Source organism: Taudactylus pleione, unplaced genomic scaffold (genome assembly GCF_031769625.1).
Source record: "Taudactylus pleione unplaced genomic scaffold, aTauple2 ptg000372l, whole genome shotgun sequence".
In the NCBI taxonomy this organism is placed as follows: domain Eukaryota; kingdom Metazoa; phylum Chordata; class Amphibia; order Anura; family Myobatrachidae; genus Taudactylus; species Taudactylus pleione.
The window spans coordinates 10,849,028-10,869,958 of record NW_028284773.1 but is presented as its reverse complement, the minus strand read 5'-3'; the positions used below and the strand labels follow the sequence as shown (position 1 = coordinate 10,869,958).

At 39.2% G+C, this 20,931-nt stretch overlaps 1 pseudogene across 1 annotated transcript in view; it reads left to right on the top strand.

The window, feature by feature from the left end:
• The window catches only part of LOC148508281 (putative cation-transporting ATPase 13A4), a 176,399-nt pseudogene extending 159,530 nt beyond the window's left edge, over positions 1-16,869 (top strand). Inside the window, exons 28-30 of the transcript XR_015869602.1 lie at positions 1,315-1,403; positions 10,875-10,955; positions 15,292-16,869. The product of XR_015869602.1 is annotated as a putative cation-transporting ATPase 13A4 (transcript). The remainder of the gene's footprint in view (positions 1-1,314; positions 1,404-10,874; positions 10,956-15,291) is intronic.
• Positions 16,870-20,931: the final 4,062 nt, after the last annotated feature.

Below are 20,931 nucleotides of genomic sequence, written 5' to 3'. Positions count from 1 at the left end.
TAAGCCCCCAGTAATGTCCCCTGTAGTAATCCCCCTGTAGAAAGCCCCCAGTAATGCCCCCTGTAGTAAGCCCCCGTAATGCCCCCAGTAATGCCCCCTGTAGTAAGCTACTGTAATGCCCCCTGTAATAAGCCCCGTAATGCCCCCTGTAGTGCTCCCAGTAATGCCCCCTGTAGTAAGCCCCCAGTAATACCCTCTCTATTGAGCCCCCAGTAATGCCCCCTGTAGTGAGCCCCCAGTAATGCCCCCTGTAGTGAGCCCCCCCCCCACGTGAGTGCACACATACAAAATAAAAAAAAACAATACTTACCTGAAACCCCGCTCCAGTGCTGCTGCCTTCCGTCCCCGGCGCCCGCTCCTCAGAACTATGGGACTGACGTCATGATGTCACTCCCATAGTGCATTGCGGGACCCGGAAGCGGAGCTCAGGAGTGAGCTCCGTTCCTCCGGCTACCGCCAGGGATAAAGAGGGAGCCGGGCGCCCGCTGGTAACACACTCTTTGCAAACCGCAGTGTTTTTATTTAGAGTCACTGGACATTGCATGAAACAAATTGTGCTGTGTTAAATGTCAGTAAGAGATAAATCTAAGACTGAAGAAATTAAATTATACACAGTTTGGGGCTGATTCTGAGTTGGACACAAGTACAAATGCAGACATATCCTGCTTATATCTGCAAACTGCTAATGTGCCATAGAAAGCAATTTCAAACTGCACATGCGCCGAACCATGCATACAAAGCATGGCAGAGACTGACAGGGCAGACGATCAGACCCATCCATTGATGGATGACTCTGTCAGTGTAATGGGCATTTCTAGCCGACCAATGGGCGATGGCCAGGCGATTGCATGGAACAGATCCATCTAGTGGAGTGTTATGAGTGTATAGGCTGACTTCTATGCTTATTGGTTGTGTGCAAACGGAAATGGGATGCCGTGTTTCTGATGGATCTCTTGCACTCAACATGGGGTGGATGTAAGTCTCAATACTAATGATCACGGCTGCAGATGGAAAACCCATGGGCAGCACAGCTTCAGCATGAAGACGAACAAATACTCGGCATAGATGGGCGGATAATCACATTATAAGGCTTCTGCATCAGCTCCTGTATGAACAAGTGTTATGTGTAGTATATATGTCAGGTGTGTGCATGGATAAGGTATTTCCTAGAAGTGACAGCATAGTGAGAGCTATCGTTATATCTGACGATAAGTGGATAAAAAAAGGATACCTATCAAAGTTAAGTCTAGTCTAGACAAATTCATATCACTCATCATGTATTTTCGCAAGTAATTATACATTTTTCTTTTTCAGATCTGTTCTCCTTTTTGATAGTTGCACAAGTCTCAGTCTATGTGTTTCTCCTTTTTGCTGATATTGAAGCTCTGTACACTATTATGGAGGTATAGTATTTTACTTTACACACTTACCGATTTAAAGCAATGTTGGTAAAATATTCATTTAGTTGCACACATTCATAGTTACTTTATAGGCAAGTTTATTTTGCAATAGTGGAACAATTAAAAAAGAAAAGGAAAAAATAGATCCTAGAGGAGATATACTAAGCAGCAGTTTTGCAAACCTGCAAGTTTTTGCTGTTTTTATGTACGATTTGTTACTAAAGGGAAAACCACACATAGATCTGCACTATTTCAAACCGCCAGTTCTGAAAACGTATTTCTGATTCTCACATATACAGTAAGATGTATACAAACCATCCCATATATGAAATGGTGGTTTGTGAAACCACATGGCAAATTGTCAGTTTATTAAAGAATATAAATGTGTGTTCCCAGTGGGATGTTTATAACACATGGTTATCGGTGAAGAAATATCACGTAATTGAGTAAGGATACGCATAACCAGATTTAAGGTTATATGAACAAACAGCAGTTTATTATCCAAGTACAAAACAGAGGTAGAAATACAGTATATTCGTGCAGCAATACTCAACTTATAAGTGGTGACACATGTCCTTCATATATTCATTCATGGGAAGTCTGCTTCATATACCGACAATGGATGGTCTGGCCACTCTTCCAGGCATCTCAGCACACGTGCATGTCCGTCACACATGCCCCATCATTCCTCCTCGTCAGAACACGTCCTACACTACCTCCCCCATAGGACACCACTCTTCATATACTCTTATTCTGCTGAGCACACTATCTGGCATGTGGTTTACTTACACCATATAAGGTATTTCTGTTAACAACTGTTAGAAATGAGCTCACTACTGTAACTAGTGACCTAACAGTTGATTATTCTCTAAAATAAACATGTATGGTACATTTGCTGCTTGAGACATGTAGAAATTAAAATATTAAACCTATCACAATGTGGTTCCAGGGGCAGAACTATGGGAGACAATGGAGGCGCCTGCCGCTGGGTGCCAGCACTGAAGGGGCACCCCCTCCATTGCCCACAATGTATTCACCCCACTTAGGACTGTAACTATGTACCCGGATTGTACCGTCATGGCTGCCCAATACACAGCACCTCTATATAGCCACCATACACTAGTGGAGAGCTCTGTGTCAGACCATCAGCTGCCTCCTCCGTCTATCTATAGCCTGTCCCTACTCATTGGTGTTGCTGCTTCTTTGCAGCTTCTTATGTCAGTGTGACATGTCTGGTGTCCTCCTCACCAACAACTCCCCGTCCCAGCCACCAACACTCCCTAGCAACAGCCCTAGCCGCAGACCCATGCAACAGTCCCAGTGCCCCCCCTCACCCACAACTCCCCATCCCACTCCTCCCTGACGGCAGCTCTAACCACAAGCTGTGCAGCAGAGTCCTGAGTGGCTGGTCCCAGCATAAGTGCGGCTGCAGATCTTCTTCCAGGAGCTGGATGTCAATAATGATGCATCGGACAGAGCTGCGGATAAGAGGACATGGGAGGCGGGGACCTGGGGCACCAACGACTGAGTCTGCTGAAGCAACTTCCTGGCATGTGATGCAGTCAGCAGTAGAGTGGGCATTTTGTGATTTGTAGTCCCACCACAGTGGCAGTCTTACAGTATCTTGACTTTAACTCAGTCCTCCAAGCCCCCACATCAGGTGGTTTTTCCCTCCATCAGGGGTATCAGGAGGGCTCCCCACTCCACATCAGCTAGCTTTCGCCAGGAGCCTTATGCTAATTGTACCATACAGGTCACTATCTTATCTGTGACTAATGCATACAGATGTGTCCACATACATCCATCCTCCATGTGCTACAAGTCGTATTACACATAACGTGTGAGCGCAGAGTGACTTGGTAGCGCTGAGCATCTTTTTGTGCAAGTGTTTCCCTTCAAATGTGTCTTATTCGTGCAGCAATGCAAATCAGATGTACAAGCAGCTACTGCTGATTACAATGATATGCTGCATACCTACAGTCAGGTCCATAAATATTGGGACATTGACAGAATTTTCATATTTTGGCCTCTATTCACCACCACAATGGCTTTGAAATGAAACAAACAAGATGTGATTTAACTGCAGACTTTCAGATTTAATTTGAGGGTAATTACATCCAAATCAGGTGAACGGTATAGGAATTACAACGGTTTCTATATGTGCCTCCCACTTTTTAAGGGGCCAAAAGTAATGGGACAAACTAAACAATCCTAAATCTAACTGTCACTTTTTAATACTTTGTTGCAAATCCTTTGCAGGCAATTACAGCCTGAAGTCTGGAACGCATAGACATCACCAGACGCTGGGTTTCATCCCTGGTGATGCTTTGCCAGGCCTCTACTGCAAATGTCTTCAGTTCCTGCTTGTTCTTGGGGCATTTTCCCTTCAGTTTTGTCTTCATCAAGTGAAAGGCATGCTCAATCGGATTCAGGTCAGAGCCATTGCATAACATTCCACTTTTTAGTCTTAAAAAACTCTTTGGTTGCTTTTGCAGTATGCTTCGGGTCATTGTCCATCTGCACTGTGAAGCGCCGTCCAATGAGTTCTGAAGCATTTGACTGAATATGAGCATATAATATTGCCCGAAACACTTCAGAATTCATTCTGCTGCTTTTGTCAGCAGTCACATCATCAATAAATACAAGGGAACCAGTTCCATTGGCAGCCATACATGCCCACGCCATGACACTACCACCACCATGCTTCACTGATGAGGTGGTATGTTTTGGATCATGAGCAGTTCCTTTCCTTCTCCGTACTCTTCTCTGCCCATCACTCTGGTACAAGTTGATCTTTGTCTCATCTGTCCATAGGATGTTGTTCCAGAACTGTAATGGCTTTTTTAGATGTTGTTTGGCAAACTCTAATCTGGTCTTCCTGTTTTTGGCTCACCAATGGTTTGAACCCTCTATATTCACTCTTGTGAAGTCTTCTCTTGATTGTTGACTTTGACACATATACATCTACCTCCTGGAGAGTGTTCTTGATTTGGCCAACTGTTGTGAAGGGGTTTTTCTTCACCAGGGAAATAATTCTTCTGTCATCCACCGCAGTTGTTTTCTGTGGTCTTCCGGGTCTTTTGGTGTTGCTGAGCTCTCCGGTGCGTTCTTTCTTTTTAAGAATGTTCCAAACAGTTGATTTGGCCACACCTAATGTTTTTGCTATCTCTCTGATGGGTTTGTTTTGATTTTTTAGCCTAATGATGGCTTGCTTCACTGATAGTGACAGCTCTTTGGATCTCATATTGAGAGTCGACATCAACTGATTCCAAATGCAAATGTCACACCTAGAATCAACTCCAGAAATTTTACCTGCTTAATTGATAATGAAATAACGAGGGAATAGCCCACACCTGTCCATGAAATAGCTTCTGAGTTGATAGTCCCATTACTTTTGGCCCCTTAAAAAGTGGAAGGCACATATTGAAACCGTTGTAATTCCTACACCGTTCACCCGATTTGGATGTAATTACCCTCAAATTAAATCTGAAAGTCTGCAGTTAAAGCACATCTTGTTTGTTTCATTTCAAAACCATTGTAATGTTGAATAGAGGCCAAAATCTGAAAATTCTGTCAATGTCCCAATATTTATGGACCTGACTGTATATTCTGTGTGTCTACATTACAGTGTCAGCGGCTGTGATGGGGGGGGGAATGGGGGTTATCACTTGCCTCCGGGCATCTGGGATGAACTTACGCCCCTGCGTGGGTCACACAAGTGAGATAGCTCAAATCACATACTGTGTGAACTATTTTGTCTCTGAGAACAAGAGGAAAAATAAAATAACATTACCTTTTAGACAAGCTCAGCACTATTCAGTATCATGGATAATCCTTAGGATGAGGCCACTGCAACTAGAGATGAAGTCCACTGGTTCCTTCTTGTAAATGAAATAGTGCAAACATATGTGGCAGTACAAGTGCCAGCATGCGCTGACAGCTCATAAACATGGATCACAGTACATTCTATAACTTGTAGGGCCTCCTATTAAATGACTATGGGGTCTATTTATCAAGCAGTGAAAAGCGTGGAGAAGTGGACCAGTGGAGAAGTTGACCATAGCAACCAATCAGCTCCTACCTATTATTTTATAGACTGTACTTCATAAATGCTACTGCAAAGCTGATTGGTTGCTATGGGCAACTTCTCCACTGGTTCACTTCTCCACACTTTTCACTGCTTGATAAATAGACCCCATAAACTGTAGTGTCCCATTTATCTAAATGATGAATGAAACTTGACGTTTTTCTTTATGAAAAAAATCTAAGGTCAAAGTTAATGATTTAATTTTATAAAGGGGACTCATTGTATATTTTTATTCATATAAAGGGCACGCAATATATTTTTTAATTATATAAAGGGTCACTACTTATTATTTTATAGAAAACTCTATAAAAACATACTGGTAGGTTAATTGGCTCCCAACAAAAATTAACCCTAGTGTGTATGTGTGTGTACATGTGATAGGGAACATAGATTGTAAGCTCCACTGGGGCAGGGACTGATGTGAATGGACAAATATTCTCTGTAAAGCGCTGCGGAATATGTGTGCGCTATATAAATAACTGGTAATAATAATAATAATAATAATAACAATAATAGAAAAGGGTACTTTTCATTCATTTGTTATATAAAGAAAACACCTATATTGGTCATATAGGGATCGCTGTTCATTATTGTTTTGGACAGCTCCTTTAAAATTTAAATAAACAACAGTTAACCTCAATTTTAACTTTATTTCAATCAATCTGGTTCAGCTACCCCCTTCCATAGGAAAATACACAGATAAACCTTACGCAGAACCTTCAATAGGGGTAATTATTAAATGGTTTGTTATAATTAAACCACCATAGAAAATCACTTTAGAAAAATTTCCCAAAACAAATGTTCTTGTAGCAATATGTTCGATATTAAATAATTTTCATGCTTCTTAAGAGTATATCGGTCTGCCCAAAAAGTCACAAATATTACTTGCTGATTTCTTCATATACACTGTGGTGTCTCTTTGTTCCTCAAATAAAAAAATGGGAGACAAAAGAGGACCACAATAGTGTAATACAATTTTTTTCATTTGACAGTATGTTTAAAATATATTGAGGCTGCGTACCAGATTATAGGGGGTATAATAACACCATCAAGCGTGTGTGTAGATAACAACAACAGGGTACCTCCTTGGTTCAAGAATCCACCCTCATCGCTTTCCAGTCTGGGATAGCTGGTCCTCAAGATAGTCACCAACGCGTTTCAGCTTACTGAAGAGCCTTTGTCAAGGTGTGTTTGGGCTAGACCACAGATCTTCCTTATATCCCTCCCCATGTGTTGTGATTGGTTAATACCCGTTTCTTACAGTCAATAGGGATATAACTTCATTAACAAGAAATACAACATAAAGGACATTTTATGTGTCCCCCCTTGACTATTTGGATGTCAATAACTACCGCACAATGTGTATAATTTATTAAAATCCGTATGCGCTCCACCGCGATTTCCGCGTGGAACGCTTACACTTCCGGGGTCCCCTTCTGGGGCTTTGCCTGTTGTGCGTTCCACCGATGCTCATGGGTGGAACGCATCAACTTCTGGCTTCCGCCGGAGGGATTGCTGTAGTGTTCGTCTGCCGGAAGTAGGTGGTGTCCACAGCGTTCCATCTCTTTGCCGCGTGGAACGCAGACACTTCCGCTACCTCCCTGCTAAGTACAGCTATGTAGTCATAGCAACGCGGTATCCATTAGTTCAATTTCAGAACCATCACATACCATACAACTTCAATTAATTGATGGATTTAGTGTGGCCCATACCATCCAATAATCGGGGACACATAATTACAGTTATATAAAGTGCATAAGTGTATATAAATGTATATATAAAAATACATAAATATATAAAAAAATTCATAAAAAATTCATGCCAATCTGAAGAAATTAAAAAATGGGAACAATAAAAGGGATTAATATACGTATAAAAGGAAACAATTAAAAATGCATCTTTAAAATTCACCTTTTAAAACCACTATAGAAACCACTTCAGCTCAAAATCCATATTTAATCCTTTAGGGTGTAGCGTTCCCATCTCATAGATCATTTTCATTTCTGTTTTTGCTAAACTGTTATCTATTTTCTTTTTCCTCCAATGCTTTTCAACTATTTTTATACCCATTATCTTATTAATACCGGAAATAGAGCTATTGTGGTATTCTTTGAAATGGCTAGAAACTGAGTGTTTATCGAACCCTTTTTTAATGTTTCTCACATGCTCAGACCATCTTTCTTTCAGGGAACGAGTTGTGCGGCCTATGTATTGGAGAACGCACTTGCACTCAATGAGGTATATGCAATTGGTACTGTTGCATGTGATAAATTGAGAAATATCATGTATGATCCCAGTATTTTTGGAACAGTATTGTTCTAATTTGTTCGCTTGTGTTAGATGGTGCTTACACATCTGGTACATACCACAATGGTAAAATCCTTTTGATTTAATCCTATTTGTTCTTTTTAGTGGGATCGCACTCTTTACCAATTTATTCTTTAAATTACCTGCTTTCCTATATATAAAAGTCGGTTTGTCTGGAATAAATGGTTTTAAAACTGGGTTTTATTCTAGAGAGTATTTATTTTACTTTCATTTTATTCTAGAGAGTATTTATTTTATTTTAACAAACAATTTATTTTGGCATAATGGGACTTTTTATGAACAGAAGAGGGGGACCGCTATGGGAACTCGTTTTGCCCCCTCTTATGCCAATCTTTTTATTGGATTATGGGAAGAAGAAAACATATGGACTAATAATGCATTCATAGAAAATCTAATATTATGGTATAGATTCATAGATGACATTATATTTATCTGGAAAGGAAATGAAGAAGAACTAACAACCTTTTGCGATAAATTGAATCTGAATGTTTTTAATATTTGTCTTTTATTCAATCATAGTAAAACAGATATTATATTTTTAGACCTCAATATTTATATTAAGGATAATCAAATACGTATGAAGAACCATACGAAACCCACTGATAGTAATTCATATATAAACATAAAAAGTAACCACCATCCAGTTTGGCTCAAGAACATACCGAAAGGACAAATTAGAAGAATAAGGCGAAACTGTACGGAAAAAGACGTTTTCCTGGAACAAGCAGGAGTTATGCAAAAGAAATTTTATGCCAAAGGTTACTCTAACAAAGAGTTAGAGAACCCGATCAGAGAAATGGAACAAATCAACAGAGAATCCTTACTGGTACCAAAACCTAAAAATACAAACCAAGAGACGTTGAAAATACCATTCATCACCACCTTTAATGGACAATATAAAACTATTGAAAAATTGATTAGAAAATACTGGTACCTTTTACAAAAAGATCCAGTTTTAAAACCGTTTATTCCAGACAAACCGACTTTTATATATAGGAAAGCAGGTAATTTAAAGAATAAATTGGTAAAGAGTGCGATCCCACTAAAAAGAACAAATAGGATTAAATCAAAAGGATTTTACCGTTGTGGTATGTGCCAGATGTGTAAGCACCATCTAACACAAGCGAACAAATTAGAACAATACTGTTCAAAAAATACTGGGATCGTACATGATATTTCTCAATTTATCACATGCAACAGTACCAATTGCATATACCTCATTGAGTGCAAGTGCGGTCTCCAATACATAGGCCGCACAACTCGTTCCCTGAAAGAAAGATGGTCTGAGCTTGTGAGAAACATTAAAAAAGGGTTCGATAAACACTCAGTTTCCAGCCATTTCAAAGAATACCACAATAGCTTTATTTCCGGTATTAATAAGATAATGGGTATAAAAATAGTTGAAAAGCATTGGAGGAAAAAGAAAATAGAAAACAGTTTAGCAAAAACAGAAATGAAAATGATCTATGAGATGGGAACGCTACACCCTAAAGGATTAAATATGGATTTTGAGCTGAAGTGGTTTTTATAGTTGTTTTAAAAGGTGATTTTTAAAGATGCATTTTTAATTGTTTCCTTTTATATGTATATTAATCCCTTTTATTGTTCCCATTTTTAATTTCTTCAGATTGGCATGAATTTTTTATGAATTTTTTTAAATATTTATGTATTTTTATATATACAATTATATACACTTATGCACTTTATATAACTGTAATTATGTGTCCCCGATTATTGGATGGTATGGGCCACACTAAATCCATCAATTAATTGAAGTTGTATGGTATGTGATGGTTCTGAAATTGAACTAATGGATACCGCATTGCTATGACTACATAGCTGTACTTAGCAGGGAGGTAGCGGAAGTGTCTGCGTTCCACGCGGCAAAGAGATGGAACGCTATGGACACCACCTACTTCCGGCAGACGAACACTACAGCAATCCCTCCGGCGGAAGCTGGAAGTTGATGCGTTCCACCCATGAGCATCGGTGGAACGCACAACAGGCAAAGCCCCAGAAGGGGACCCCAGAAGTGTAAGCGTTCCACGCGGAAATCGCGGTGGAACGCATACGGATTTTAACAAATTATACACATTGTGCGGTAGTTATTGACATCCAAATAGTCAAGGGGGGACACATAAAATGTCCTTTATGTTGTATTTCTTGTTAATGAAGTTATATCCCTATTGACTGTAAGAAACGGGTATTAACCAATCACAACACATGGGGAGGGATATAAGGAAGATCTGTGGTCTAGCCCAAACACACCTTGACAAAGGCTCTTCAGTAAGCTGAAACGCGTTGGTGACTATCTTGAGGACCAGCTATCCCAGACTGGAAAGCGATGAGGGTGGATTCTTGAACCCAGGAGGTATCCTGTTGTTGTTATCTACACACGCTTGATGGTGTTATTATACACCCTATAATCTGGTACGCAGCCTCAATATATTTTAAACATACTGTCAAATAAAAAAATTGTATTACACTATTGTGGTCCTCTTTTGTCTCCCATTTTTTTATTTGAGGAACAAAGAGACACCACAGTGTATATGAAGAAATCAGCAAGTGATATTTGTGACTTTTTGGGCAGACCGATATACTCTCAAGAAGAGGATTTAGAAGCATGAAAAATATTTAATATCGAACATATTGCTACAAGAACATTTGTTTTGGGAAATTTTTCTAAAGTGATTTTCTATGGTGGTTTAATTATAACAAACCATTTAATAATTATCCCTATTGAAGGTTCTGTGCAAGGTTTATCTGTGTATTTTTCTGTTATAACTTAGTTGTATTGTGGGTATACATCTTTATAACCTGTTGAAGCATTTCCTTCTTACACGTGAAGCGCTCAGATTATTAATACCTTGTTTTACCCTTCCATAGGAAGTTATGCAACTTGGCATCTAAAAGGTTTTATTCTTATTTCTGTAATTTCTGTAATGTTTTATTGCAATGTTCCAAAGATGTTCTATATTCTACATTTTAAAAAAATTTAATTTCTAAACATATTTTCTGAAATAAATTCTTATTTACCTTTTTTTGTTTTAATCATGTAGCTTGTGTGTACCCCATATTACTGGAGAGTGAATATCTTCATAATGGTCCTTGTCCTGTTCATTGTGTCTTACGTTACAGAGGTAAATATTTTTTTACAGCATCAAGTAGGGGGGAATTAAATTAGGTGTGGGTTTTGCTGCATGGGAAAAGCTCTGGGTATCAAGGCAGCCACTATTCAATTAAACTGGATTTTCCCTGCGCGGTAAAACCTGGGTTAACGCTCGCTAAACCTTAGATTCTGCGCAAGATTTTGGAATCTGAGGGTTTCCCCGTGCATTAAAATGCAGAGATTCCTGAGGCTACAAGGAAAATTCCATCTCCTGGGGCTTAGCGTGTGGGGTTCCCACAGCTAAATGAACCAGGCAGCACAGACAGTTAGCCACAGATTAAACCCTGCTGTTAATTGTATATGCCTGTATACTGTGACAATATCTCAAAAGGCATAATAATACACAGCACACTGTAGGTTAAACCAGTCCCTTACTTTGCCGTGGGCATGTGGACCCTTAGATACACCAATGTTTTTACCTGCTAAGTTTCACAATAAATATAATTAAAGACAAGATTATGAAAATGCATCTAACAAGATAGCAGAGACACTTTTAGGGGCCTAGTCATTATTACTAAAATAATCGATGGAGGTAATTAGGTTTAGAACTTGCATGGATCATTGCATCATTCCTCCTCTCCATAAGTATCTATTCTGAAAAACTGTAATTTTTGCTGTGAAAGCTTTTCTGAAAATAGATATTTTTCCTTGCCTATTCCTACCTTACCACAGCTGTAATCAGTGCTGCACATGCACCGTTACGTTCACAAAAGCGGCACATGCGCAGCACTGATTACAGCTGCGGTAATTCTAATGTATGGGGAGTGCGGAAATTAACGCAAACAGACCTAACCAGGAGATATCAGTGATATCTTCTGCATTAAGTGTGTTAATGAATACTAAAACAATAGTAATTAAGGAAAATGTCCTTAAAATCGTTATTTTAGTGTTGATGATTAGGCACCTTAGTCATTAATATATGTCATAGCATGTGTATTACTAAGCCAAATAATATCACCAGAATAACTGTTGTGTTTGCCTGGGAGCTATATTTTGCTTATATGTACCACTTATATGTACCACTGATTTGTTTCATTGATCGTATATACAGTAAATACTGTACAGACATTTTCCTGCCCAAGTGATCTTACAATCTAGACTTTGGTAACTGTGACACAGATCGGCATGCTGAGATTTCAAACATGCACTTAGCATCATTTTAATAGTGTCTGCACTCTTCCCTGCTGAACTACTTAATAAAACGGTATGTGGCAGACATTACAAAAGTCATTTGGGAAAATAGCACTGGTTCCAGTTTCCTAGAGATATGTGCATGTGCAGTAGTCATTGGCACACTCAGAGTCTTATACATTGAAACAAAAATTGATCCCGCACCAGAGAATTTATTTTGTGCAATATTGTGTGAGCTCAATTATCATATGTTTAATTTATTATTTAATCTGTTACTTCCAAGTATCAAAACATATATATATATATTAATATATATATTCCACTTATTGCTTACATTCAAACAATAAATTCCGAGGGTTTCGTACTTGGGTGGTGCTACCAATGACACTATATGTTACATGAACTACAAACAGAGAAAAGAGAAGAAAGGATAGAGTTCTTTAATTTGGTGCACTCTTGATCACTCTTATGTTCCACAGAATATTATGATAATCTATATCTATTAAAATTATTAATCTTTATTTATATAATACTAGCTGGAGTACCTGGCATTGCCCGGGATTTTAAGAATGTTTGTTTATACATCATCCTCAAACCAACTTCTCCTTAGGCAGGCCTCACGAATAGTGTGGCAAACTTCCCCATCAACAGTCCTAAGGTCTTCAAAGGAAGTAGGACCTGTAATGGTGTAAAGCAAACTTCGGAGATAGAAGCATTCAAAATTTGTAGGATGTACAGTGTAAACACAGCCAAGAGCTTCTGTTGCTCTAATACCAGGATGACCATCTACAGCGACTCCCTGTTTTCTGCACAGAAAAACTTTGGGAGAAGCATTCCATGTGTAATATTTTGGCAGCTCACAGTACAGCAGGAGACTTGCAAAGTCATCATTTTGACACAGTTGGAAGAAAGAAGTAAATGTTGTTGCGTAATTTGGTATAGTCAGAGAGCTGAGAATGCTGGCAAAGCCTGCTAAAGCTCTCTTCGATAATAAACATTAAGATCATGACAAAACATGACAACACAAAATGCTTGCTCCGAGGCCCTACCCATATGCCGTGAGGCCCCACAGTGAGCATCCAGCAAAAATTTGTATAGAAAGACAGAAGGACAAATTTTCGCTTTGATATAGTAGAGAAGATAGAATAGAAAAAATAGTAGATAAGCTAAATCCTTTTGTAATTCTGTACCTGACCTGTAGAGGGCAAATGCTATGCAAAAATTTAGTTTTTTAATTAATTAAAAAGTAACAGTAATTAATTTCAATTTAGTAGAGAAGATAGAAAAGAAAAAATAGTAGATAAGCTAAATCCTTTTAATTCCATCCCTGACCTGTAGAGGGCGAATGCTATGCAAAAATTGTGTTTTTTCATTAATTAAAAATTAACAGTAATTAATTTAGATTTTATATTTTTTTAGTTGCCTCCGCCATGTTTTAATACGCTCGTATGTAAAATTTCACGATCGTGGCTTGTAAAGTGGGGATTTGTATAGAAAGACAGAAGTACAGAAGGACAAATTTTTGCTTTTATATAGTAGATTAAAATATGATTAATAGGGACACCAATACGGCAAAATATTAATAAAACCAATAGAAAAATTATTAGAAAAGAATTCAAACAAAATTGATGTGAATGATATAAAAAATGAAATAAAGTGAATTAAAAAAGTTTTCCAAGTACCACTGTCTTATTTTGTAAGTAAATATTAATACATCTTGCTACAATTTATGTTACATTAGTAGCTTTTTACAATATATGAGGATTACACCTAGATATCAAAAACACTGGCTGCTTATGAGTAACAGACTCATTGGAATAAGTGATATTTACAGTAGGAAGTATATTTGTTAAAGGACTAAGATCCACATTAACTATAATTAACTATAATAAACACTGTCACTGATCACAAAAAGAGATATAGTTCTGGGAGAAATATATAAAAATTGAGAGAATCTGCTATATTAAATATCTATTAATATGTACTTACAAAAAAAGACAGCGGTACTTGGATAACTTTTTTAATTCACTTTATTTTGATATCATTCACATCAATTTTGTTTGAATTCTTTTCTAAGAATGTTTCTATTGGTTTAATTCATATTTTACCTTATTGGTGTACCTATTAAACATATTTTAATATTATATAAATAAAGATTAATAATTATAACAGATATAGATTATCATAATATTCTGTGGAACATAAGAGTGATCAAGAGAGCACCGAATTAAAGAACTCTATCTTTTCTTCTCTACACTCAGAGTCTTCTTAGTTCATGTGCCAGTGCGAGGGTGCCTGCACGGACCTCCCTCCTCTGATAAAATGTCTCTACCCTGTACAGATTGAAGACTGGTGAACATATATACGGGGTATTGCCAATGATTTCATAGATTTAACTTGCAGTGCTTAATAATTTGAGCTCTCTATCCTATATCAAATTCATGTATCATACCATTTAAATTTCCCAAATAGTGCTAGCTTGTGTAGACACGTCTTTCTTTTCCTTTACTCTCATATACAAACTTATATTAAGAATGTATCCATACATTCCAAAAGGAGAGAACAATTGGAAATGGACAGAGATATTTGTGGCTAAAGGAGGAGAAGGGAGCTCTGAGTTTCTCCTTTATATGCTGTATCAGGGTTGAGGAGGTGACTACTGTACATTTGTTTAGGAAATATAGACTTACCTGCAGTGTAAAGACTAATTATTTTGTCCAAATTCTCTTTTAAAATTTCAGTCATATTCCATTTAAATAACTGGAAATCTGGCACATTGCTAAGTATGAGTTGAATGTCAGCCTTTTGTTGTGTAGGTCATTTTGCCCTTTGCAAAAAAATAAACATTTGAAGTGGGAATAACGTAAAGTATCTGTTATAAATACCTTAGAGAAACCCATAACAGATGCCTCCTGATTTCATTATATAAGACAAGATTTTTGGGTTGATGCAGAAATAGACTAGTTGTTTTAGTCATTTTTAAGTGTGCAGAAAATGTACAATGTACAATATAAGCGCTTTTACATTTTGGTCTTAAACACACTGGAATGCAGCAGAATTTACAATCCACTGCTTAGTAAGTAAACCACTACCAAAAGGTAAAGATGATCAGTAATCAAAATACTACTCTGCAATGTTTCTTAACTACAGTATTTATCCCTGTATCTTTTATTCAGGAAGGGTTCATTGAAAACAGAAATCTGTGGCTCTGGATAAAGAGAACATTTAACTACAAGTCAAAAAGTCAGTACAGAAAATTGCAAAGGAGATTACAGAAAGAGCCAGAGTGGCCTCCACAGAACAGAACAGACTATGCAATGCTGCCTGTTCCTGTAAAGGACTGTGACGCTGTTGTGTTTACCCAGTTTACTGTACACCCCCCCATAATGTAAAAGAAGCTCCATCAGAGCAGACATGTGTAACCATAATGTGATCGCAGGAAAGTTGACAGAAAAAAACTTGTTGGATTTGATGTGAATTTGTCCTGTAAACTTTATGGTGCTTGTGATTAATTCTGTTATTCAGTTACATAATTGCATACATTTATTCATTGTAATAATATCTGAAATACTCTTTGCAGAAGCCCATTCAATATACTTGTAGTCAAATATAATATTTATATATTCTACATCCTACCTTGTTCAATGTAAGCTATTATTTTATGGTAGGCTCCTGGAAAAGTCACAGGGGGACACAGACACAGAAACTGTCACTAGTCACAGCATGCAGGAAGCTGAAAAAATTATGTTTTTTCTTGGTACTGTGATGACCTGGGGTAATTAGCTTAGTAGAGGGGTCAGTGGTGCAGTGTCTAGGTGCACAATAAGGGTCCACCTACAGCTTTAAGGTTAAATAAAGAAAATTGAACTTTACAGTCAGTATTCAGGAACAAAAATAACAAAAACCTAGCCCCTATTCAGGGCACTACCTCACTTCTTGAACCCTAACAGGGCAGCTACTCTGCAAATGTAACACAGTCTCTTATCACCCTGTTTCTCACAGATATAGACCTCCTTGTCGTTACAGCTTCAAGGCCCACTGGCCTTGCTAGGCTGCCACAAAAACAGTCCGAGATTTGTGGTGCTCCCTGCCTCTTGCAGGTCAGGACACTGGCCTCCTGGCTCCCACTGGCCTCCAGGCACAATGGGTTCAATAGTTGCTGCAGTGCCACTGTATTCACAGGCAGCTTGACTTGTCTGCCCCCTCTGGCCCACCTGCACTCTGTACACAAGGCAGCCCTTAGGTGTAGTCCCACTTCCTTTTTCTTGCCTGTGTAGGTAGATCCCTCCAGCTTCATACAGAAACCATGGTTTTCTATCACCTTCTATCTTCATCTTGCCACAGTACCAAAGAAGAAACTTGGCTTTGAACATGAAACAGATAAATTATATATCTCCAAGATGCTACCATAAAAGATTACCAATGCTGCCATTACACCTTCCACTAAACATACACATATTAAGGGTACAAAGATATATGCTTTTAAATGTCCAACATAGGGAAATGGAAATGATCCCAATACATCTTTCTCCAATTGTTTGTAACCTGTAAACATTGTAAGTTGCAATGTGTGCTATATCATATCCTGATATATATATCCTGATATTATGCTATATATGCCTGAGGGATCTCAGATTGTATGTGTGCACGAGGATGACAGATTGGCTTCTTCTATGACCAATCTGGCATTTGCTAAGTATCTCCTCTATGTGTTCTGTCATGCCTCCTGTCAAAGACATGGTGCATGCATTTCCTATTTGAACTGCATAATGTTGCGGTTATAAAATTGGTTTTCTACATTTGTCTTTGGATGTGCTGGTTAGTTTTTTGCATTACGTTATTCTTTACATATCTGGCACTCCCACATATTTTTATTGAAATTTTCTAAGTGTGCTGCTGGGACCTGGACTTATATACTAATACAATCAGGTGCATAAATATTGGGACATTGACAGAATTTTCATATTTTGGCCTCTATTCACCACCACAATGGCTTTGAAATGAAACAAACAAGATGTGCTTTAACTGCAGCCTTTCAGAATTTATTTGAGGGTAATTACATCCAAATCAGGTGAATGCTGTAGGAATTACAACGGTTTCTATATGTGCCTCCCACTTTTTAGAGTTTGCCAAACAACATCTAAAAAAGCCATTACAGTTCTGGAACAACATCTTATGGACAGATGAGACAAAGATCAACTTGTACCAGAGTGATGAAAAGAGAAGAGTATGGAGAAGGTAAGGAACTGCTCATGATCCAAAACATACCACCTCATCAGTGAAGCATGGTGGTGGTAGTGTCATGGCGTGGGCATGTATGGCTGTCAATGAAACTGGTTCCCTTGTATTTATTGATGATGTGACTGCTGACAAAAGCAGCAGAATGAATTCTGAAGTGTTTTGGGCATATTATATGCTCATATTCAGTCAAATGCTTCAGAACTCATTGGACGGCACTTCACAGTGCAGATGGACAATGACCCGAAGCATACTGCAACAGCAACCAAAGAGTTTTTTATGGCTAAAAAGTGGAATGTTATACAATGGCCAATTCAATGTCCTTACCTGAATCTGATTGAGCATGCATTTCACTTGATGAAGACAAAACTGAAGGGAAAATGCCCCAAGAACAAGCAGGAACTGAAGACATTTGCAGTAGAGGCCTGGGAGAGCATCACCAGGGATGAAACCCAGAGTCTGGTGATGTCTATGCGTTCAGGCTGTAATTGCCTGCAAAGGATTTGCAACAAAGTATTAAAAAGTGAAAGTTAGATTTAGGATTGTTTAGTTTGTCCCATTACTTTTGGCCCCTTAACAAGTGGGAGGCACATATAGAAACCGTTGTAATTCCTACACCGTTCACCTGATTTGGATGTAATTACCCTCAAATTAAATCTGGAAGTCTGCAGTTAAAGCACATCTTGTTTGTTTAATTTCAAAGCCATTGTGGTGGTGAATAGAGGCCAAAATATAAAAATTCTATCAATGTCCCAATATTTATGCACCTGACTGTATATATGTAACACATCTCTGAAGGGTGAACCAGCACCAAAGTGCAATAGCCAGATTCCCCTATGAGAATTGCGGTTTCTCTCAAAAGAACTTCCACAAGCACATACAGTATACAGATCACCAGTACCTTATATCCTTATGTAGGCTGGAAAACTGCATCAAAAAGCATATAGTCAAATCCTAACTCTAATTTCCAAAGAGTTCCCCTCATGTCTAGTGTTCAGATTCACTCAGGAAAACAAACTGATCATTATTACAAAAAACTGCTTACAGGTAACATAAAAGCTTCACAATAAAAACAGAGCCAAAAACCAGAAATCACTTCCTATCTGACAATTGTTAAGAATATATCATATATCAAAAAGTGTGTCACACTTTATGATGGAACCCAGGTTAAACAGATGCAGGTCAACAGCAGGAAAGAAGAAAAGTCCTCGATGCACCAATATTTATTCACCTGACTGTATATATATATATATATATATATATATATATATATATACATAATATGACCAATCCAATGCCTTCTCCAAACACCGCATTGGGGCATATACAAAAAACCCTGCGCCCCTCGCGCCCAATTTAAGAATGCCGCAGGTATACGCGTTCCTGATACCCGTGGTATTCAATAAAAAAATTAGTAGTCGCTGGGTTTTTAACTCTGAAAACCCCGCCCTGCTGATAAAATAAAAAAATCTTTACCTACCTGGCCGTGGGTCTCCGATGGTCTCCGCAGCTCCCGGTGGCTTCCCCTCTCCCTTCTTACTGGAGAGAGGGCTGCTGGGAGTCCCAGGGACTCCTGGGAGGCTCCAGGAGCTGGTGGGAGGAGCAGGGTCTGCTGGGAGATGCAGTTTTCCCAGCGCTCATTCCGGTGGGGCCACACATACACCGGGGGTCACACACAGTCACACACTCATGCACACACACAGTCACTCATACACACTTCTAAGCACCACACACAGTACATACTCACCCTGCTGCAGAAGAGCCGGTTCCCGACACTGGATGCAGAAGACAGCACTTCGGAAGGTGTGTAATTAAGGACTAATTAAGCTAATTAGAAACTTCCAATTGCCTAATTTGTCCTGAGGGGTGTGCCGCCGGGGTGCCAGAGCAAGTCCCAATGATTTTTATCTAAAAGTAACGATTTTAGGAAAAATCACGCTTGCTCTGGAGGTGCGAGAATAAAAACCTCCCGGCGTGCCAAAAAACCCAAAAAACACTTAATTGAATAGCAAAAAACCTGTACCTGCAGGAAAAACCTTGCAGGTGCGGGTTTTGTGCTATTCTCTCACACAATTGAATATGCCCAATTGACTTCCTTTAAAAAATAATAAATTAACCTTTAGCAATATACCAGGAGAAACATAAACTACTGCATTGTATTTATTTAGATGTAATATAAAATTATTTCCTTTTTTAACCACTTAACTGGCAGCATCACATGTGATGTGACTGCAGCCAGAAGTACTTCAGCTGGCATCGTTACATCACATGTGGCCACGCTGCTTCCCTTGGATTTTGCAGAGGAGATCCATTCTCTGACTACTCCCCGGAACCCCCGGAAGTGATGCGATGGTCAGTGACCGTGGACATCACTTGCGGAATTGTGCCCCAGAATGCCGGCACTCTGGGGTGCATGTGCCAGGGAACGCAGTGCGAGGTGGGGATCTCAGTTCCCCTCTTAGCACTTTTTGGCATACATAGATCAGCTTCAGGAAGGAGGACTGATCATCAGTCCTCCCTGACACATGCTCCGATGATTGCCAACCTTCAATGTTTTTCTTCCGATGTTAGTGTTTTTGCCATTCGATGGCAGCATTCCGATGTTTGCTGTCATCGAATGGTAATCATTCAATGGTGTTGCGATGGTGGCTTATTTTCTTTAAAAACTAAGGGCCTGATTCAGAGCTGCTCGTAAGCGGCCGCTCGTTCATTCCGAGCGATGTTTGCCCAACTGCGCATGCGTACGGATCGTTATACGCATGCGCGAACCAGTCAGTGCGGTTGAAATTCATGTGCTCGCAAAATAGCGAATGCCTGATAATTTGAGTGACAGGAGTAGGCGTATGTGGGTGGTAACAGGGGAAGGTGCTCGAAAACGGGGAGTGGAGATCCGAACGCAGGCGTGCTTAAAGGTCAAAACGGGCGTTTTATGGGTGTGCATAATTAAAACAGCAGAGTCATTGACCACGTCACTGGGTTATTTTATAGCCAGAACTGCTCGCAAAATTGTGGTAGCAAAAACCAACCCCAAGAATAGCGAGCAGTTCATACCCTGGTCGATGTACTCGATTAATCTAATAAATAGCGGACATGACGTAGGATGTGAGCGGCCAGGGGGCGTATTTTAAAAAAAAATGACCGCAAGTTTTGTTCGCTCGTTCAGACCTAGAGGAGTGAACAGACCGCAAAGAGCGAACGGTTCATTTGAATAGCCACCCCTTGTTTTAGAACGAACGACCGCAAATAGCGAGTGGCTCTGAATCAGGCCCTAAAAGCTCTGCCTCCTCTGACTGCTGTGTGCTGTGTCTCCTGCCTCTGATAACCTTCCTGGCTCATGTTGTTGGGATCGTTGGAGGCTATCTCTGAGACTGTGAGAGCCAATCAGTGTGCAGCCCTGGCCCTGCAGCTGCTGTCACTCACAGACACACACAGAGGGACAGCTAAAAACGTTTTCACAGCAGAGATGGGGAGTGATATCTCTGCTGGTGATGTAAGAGGTTAGTTTTCTGTGTGTTATAAGTATATTTATTAATGTTTTTACACCTCTCTTTCTTGTTGCTTGTTTAAGTGCCCACAGC